Below are 6,437 nucleotides of genomic sequence, written 5' to 3'. Positions count from 1 at the left end.
ACTATTCACAATAGCAAAGACTTGGAACCAACCCAAATGTCCATCAGTGATAGACTGGATAAAGAAAATGTGGCACATATACACCATGGAATACTATGCGGCCATAAAAAAGGATGAGTTCATGTCCTTTGTAGGGACATGGATGAAGCTGGAAACCATTACTCTGAGCAAACTATCGCAAGGACAGAAAACAAAACGCCACATCTTCTCACTCATAGGTGGGAACTGAACAATGAGAACACCTGCACACAGGGTGGGAAACATCACACATGGGGGCCTGTCATGGGGTAGGGGGAGGGGGGAGGGATAGCATTAGGACATATACCTAATGACAAGTTAACGAGTACAGCACACCAACATGGCACATGTATACATATGTAACAAACCTGCATGCTATGCACATGTACCCTAGAACTTAAAGTATAAAAATAAAATAAAATAAAATAAAATAAGAAGACCCAAAGAAGTGGATAGTCCTGAGAACCAATACTTCATTTCAATAAAGAACAATATGTGGTGGAGACATGGCAAGACAAGGGAAAGAGGGGTTTGGGCTATGGATGATAACCTGTGGGAAAGTGACCAGGAAATATATGGGGAAGACTAATGAAAAATAAGCGTTATCATAGTAGGTTCGTTTGTACAGATTCATCTCAGTGTTGACTTCCCCATGTCGAGTGATAAAAATGTTATCTTCCTGGTATAGGAAGGACACCTTTTTCATAAGAAATTTATGCTCCACTTTTAGGTAGGAAAGGGTTACTCAGAGAGCCCTTCCTGCATCTGCTTTTCTTCAATTACCTTCAATTCAAAATAATGAATATGTGCTGGGCGTGGTGGCTCATGCCTGTAATCCCAACAGTTTGGGATGCCAAGGCAGGTGGATTACCTGAGATCAGGAGTTCGAGACCAGCCTGACCAACATGGTGAAACCCTGTCTCTACTAAAAATACAAAAATTAGCTGGGCATGATGGTGGGCACCTGTAATCCCAGCTACTCAGGAGGCTGAGGCAGGAGAATCTCTTGAACCCGGGAGGCGGAGGTTGCAGTGAGCCGAGATGGTGCCACTGCACTCCAGCCTGGGTGACAGAGTAAGACTTCATCTCAAAATAAATAAATAAAAATAATCGATATGTTAAAGTGGTATATTTGTGGTTGGCATGTTCTGATCACCTTTAAGAACCACTGACAATGAAATCAGTAAGGTATGCAAGCAGAAGTAGAAATTATAGGTTATAGAATATGCTAATCTTCAATTTTATTAAATAATTCCATCTGTTTCTCAAAGTGTTGGTACCAATTTACATTTCCTCAGTCATACATGCTCCGAAGCTGGCCAACACTTAAGATTAGGCTTTCCTGCAGGGCGTGGGGGTTCACGCCGGTAATCCCAACACTATGGGAGAGCAAGGTGGGTGACTCACTTGAAGCTAGGAGTCTGAGACCAGGCTGGGGGACACTGCAAGTCCCTGTCTCTACAAAACAATTTAAAAATCAACCAGGTGTGGTGGCATGCACCTATAGTCCCACCTACTCTGGAGGCTGAGAAGAAAGGATCATTTGAGCCCAGGAGTTCGAGGTTACAGTGAGCTATGATCACACCACTGCACTCCAGCCTGAACAACAGAGCCAGACCCTGTCTCTGTCTCTCTGTCTCTCTCTCTCTCTCTCTCTCCATATATATATATATATACACTTTTTTTTTTAATTTAAAAATTAGGCTTTCCAAAGTTTGCCTATCTAACAGGTGTGTAACAGTATAATTGTGTGGTTTTAATTTGCATTTTCATGACTACTGGTGAGGTTGAACTCCTTTTTATATGTTTGTTAGTCAATTAAATGTTTTTTTGTTGTTTCAGCAGTGTCTGAGTCTCTTAGCCATTTTTCTGTTGAGTTGTTGACCTTTTGTTTATTGATCTATAGAACTTCTTTATTCTGAATATCCTTTGATGATTACATGTGCTGCAGATGTCTTCGCCTCTCATTGGCTTTTCTTTTCATCATTTTCATACTGACATATGATGAAAAGTTTTTAATTTTCATGTAGTCAGCTTCATGAATCTTCTTTTTTTGTGACTACTGCTTTCAACAAAAAAATACTTTGTACCCAAGGTCACAAAGATATGTTCCTATATACTCTTCTAACATCTTTAACCTATTACATTTAGGTCTTTAACCTACCTGGAAATTGTTTTTATATGTTATGAAGGAGAGATTTAATTTTATTTTTAGTATATACATAGCCAATTGTCTCACATTTGATTGAGAATTCCATCATTTCCCAACAGGATAAAATTCCTCCTCTGCTATCAATACTTTCTGTTATCAAAACTGTGAGTTCTTTCTGAACTCCCTGTTATATCCACTGGTCTATTTGTCTAGCCTTGCACGAATACCACACTATTTTAATTCTGTAGCTTTGTGGTATGTCTTGATTTCTAGAAGAGCGAGTCCTCTCACCTCATTTTTTATATTCCACAGAGTTTTGGTTATTCCTGTCTTGGATAGTCCACACAAATTTTACAACCAGCTTATCAAATTCCCTGAAAAGTGTAGTCTCTTTCCTCAATCAATCTGTTTCACTGTTCCTAAGTCAGTATCATACTGTTTCAGCTACTGTAGCTCTTTAGTATGCTTTGATATCTATAGAGAAAGCTGCCCCCATTCTTCTAAAATTCATTTGGATATTTTATATTTTTGTTCTTTATGATGTATTTAGCCTATCATGTTTCATTAAAATTATCCTTGGATTTTAAAAAAATAATTGCATTAATTTATAGCTTTGTTTTGCAAGAATTGGTACTTTTATAATGTAATATTCCCATTCACCTCCTTTTTTATATCTACAGCAAGTGTTAAGGCTTTATTCATATAGGTCTTGCATGTTAAATAACGTAAGTGTATTTGTGGGTATTTTAAAGCCTTTCTTTTCATTGTGAATTTTGTGTAGAAATTCTAGTAGATGCTATTTATCAACCTTCTTGTTTTTTTATTGCCATTATTGATTTTTTATTTATTGTTATTATTAACTTTTTGTAGAATTTATTGAGATTTTGAGAAAGGTCACACATTTGACATTTTGATAAACGTCAGCCATCTTGACTCTGACGCATGGAGCTAGCATTTTAAGTACATTTTCAATAGGATTTCTGAGAGGTAGAAATTACAGGGTGAAGAACATTACAGGATTAGTGGGAATTATGAGCAACAGCACAGAATTGGAAGGTGTGTAGCCTGTTTGTTGAATATAAATTGATCTGGTTTAGATCAACTATAAGGTGTATGTAGAGAAGCAATGGAAAGCCGTAAGGTTGAAGCTATTTTATGGAGGACCCTGCACACCCAGCCAGGCAGTAGAAACTGTACTTTCTGACATTGTCACATTGCTATTCTGTTCTACATAATGTAGAGCTTTAATTCAGACGTTATCAAAGTAGAAATATATCAATAATACATTATATAGTATGTAATTAAACATACTCAATTGTGAAACATGCAGATTCAATAACACAGCAGGAGTATAGGTATGAATACAAATCTATATCAACATTAAAAAGAGCTTTCTCAAATTATCAAACCTCCCAAGTGTTATCTACTTTTCAAAATCCATGTCAAACACAATAAGTTTCACTAATGTGGCCCCTCATCCTTCTAAATACTCCTACCTCCTCCTACTGTTGTTCCCTAAAATTAGAACCCAAGAAAAACATATCAGCACGGAAGAGAAACAAGAGGTTTCAAAATATTAAATTACCCTCTGATCCATTTCTAGGTTGCGTTTCTGCTGTCTGTGATTTCTTACAGGACTTGGATATAGATTTATCTTCTAAGTGAGGTATTTCATTCAGTTTCATTGTTTGGAGGGTCCTGACTTTGGAATTGTGTGTCTCTTGATTTCTGTATTGAAATCAGAGTAGCCAAGGGTTGCATGTATTTTGCTTCTCCTCTTTCCATCTCTACAGCCAAGTGCAAAATTGCTCTTTTGACCCACTATTCACAGTTAATCAATTGTTACAGAGTAAATTATCTTTGGCCACAATTTACTCCCCATCCCAAACCAGACTTTGCAAATCATGGGTCTCAAAAAATGCCACTCTTAAATTGCTGACTTCTAAGGAGCTTCCAATATGAGATATAACAAAGCCCATTTCTTGTATGGTTTGTCAACTAACTTTATAGTCAATACCTCTAACCCTTGGCCCCACATACAAACTATATGTGTGTGTGCACATGTGTGCATATGTATGTATTTGTACATTTTTTTCCAGGAAAATGACCTCCAGATTTAAGTTTGAATTGATAAGTCCTTACACTGTTGTTAGTAGTAAGTCATAGTATTTGAAAATTATACATTGCATGTATCCAGGTATACACATATATGTAAATATGAACATAGAAGCAGCCACACGATTTGCAATATAAAAGGTGGTTCTAGCTCAGATGACAATTTTTAAAGTAGAATATATATTTCCATGTCTATTAATTTTCATAGAGCTGGTCTTGAGGGAGGAAGTTGTTGCATAACCTCTAGTTAGCAAGAGAAGTCTGTGTGGAGTAAGTGGCATTTTGTGAGGTCCTGTAGATGCCAAACTAACTCACCTGAGCCATCCTTAACAATCATTTTTTAATAGTTATTTTTTAAAAAAATTGATTAAATAGTTCTAAGTGCTTTTCATAAGAGCAATCCAGAAATACTTAATTCCTTTGACAGAGTTTGAACTAATATCTAAGTTACTTTTCCATCATTATTACTCAAAGTATCTGGGACCAAAACAGTTGTTTCACAAGAAAAAGAGAATGAAGAGGAGAGAGTTTGTCAGCAGTAACTTTTCAGGACCCATTATATAGCATCTGATGTTGAAAGTTTGACAACAGCAAATACAAGTAGGTAAATAATGAACAATTGTTCCATTGATTCCTAGATTCATTTCACTCACAGGACACTCTCTGGAATGTAAGTCCTTTCCTGAAATCCAGTTCACTGTGGATGGTACAGTCTAGCTGACTCATTTAACGTAAGTAGTCTGGAGGCCACTGAAAAACTGGGTCAGTTCTATCATCTCCAGTGACCTCAGATATACTGAGGAAGGGCCAAGATGGCATGATGGGCCCTGAATTAACAGATAACCTCAGATACAAACTGAAGCCTGACTTGATGCATTCCTGGGATTATCATTTCAGTAGACAGCTGTCCAGAGTGGGTATGACATGGCACTGGTTAAACTTGAGAATAGCTTTTTCCAAAATGTAAGACTGGTTCCATAACACCTCTTTCTGGCTTCCTCTCCTCTTAAGTGAACAAGAGGACTGGGACTGGCCTTTTCCAATATGAGTTCTTGAGAATCATTAGTCTCACAAGTTGGTCCATGAGAAGAGGTTTCCATCGTTAGCAAGTGTGGGAAATTGTGAACATTAAAACATTTTTGTGGGATTTGTAAATGCATTCAGTTGTAATGACCCCAAGAAGCAGAGCCTTGAGTAAAATAAACCTACTGGCTTTGTTCCACTTTGCATATCTGAAAACTACACAACTACAAAACAATACATTTAAGTAACATCAGTTCATTTTGTTCCATAGCATATGCTTCGTGAATCCCCACATTAACATTGTCCAGAGTGGCAACTCCAGACCTGCCCTGGTCTAAACCCAAATCCTTGGGACAGAATGGGCAGAGGACAGAAATGGCATCCATGGCTGGGGAGAGAGGCTCAGGTTACCGTCCTCCCCACCTCTGCCATTTACTTTACAACTAAATGCGTTACTCTTGGAAGTTACTCCCCTGCTTTGGGACTCATTTTCCTCATCTGTAAAATGAGCCAGCTGAATGACCCTTTCAGCTCTGTCATTGCACCAAATATCCTTCCCACAGGTGAGTTTACTTTAGAATTTGACCTCTTCCCAGCTCCTGGGCTGCTGAGTGACAGACACCACAGCTAATCCTCCATAAATAGATGTTCCAGATCTTGGGTCTCAGAATGAATTTATAGCTGAAGATTGACATTTAGTAACTTTTAAACAAGACTAATTTGACCTCCAAGAAAAAAATGTTATACTATTTTAAAACCATTATATTATGTTACATTACACTGCATAGCAATGTTACATGTTTTCAGAAATATGCATGATACCCCAGATTTTTATTATTTATTTATTTATTTATTTATTTATTTATTTATTTATTTATTTTTGAGACAGGAAGTTTCACTCTTGTCGCCCAGGCTGGAGTGCAATGGCATGATTTCAGCTCACTGTAACCTCTGCCTTCCGGGTTCAAGTAGTTCTCCTGCCTCAGCCTCTCCAGTAGCTAGGATTACAGGTGCACGTCACCATGCGCAGCTAATTTTTGTATTTTCAGTAGAGACGGGATTTCACCATGTTGGCCAGGCTAGTCTTAAACTCCTGACCTCAGGTGATCCACCTGCCTTGGCCTCCCAA

This window comes from Colobus angolensis, unplaced genomic scaffold (genome assembly GCF_000951035.1).
Source record: "Colobus angolensis palliatus isolate OR3802 unplaced genomic scaffold, Cang.pa_1.0 Scaffold215, whole genome shotgun sequence".
Lineage (NCBI taxonomy): Eukaryota > Metazoa > Chordata > Mammalia > Primates > Cercopithecidae > Colobus > Colobus angolensis.
Note: the sequence above shows the minus strand (reverse complement) of the source record.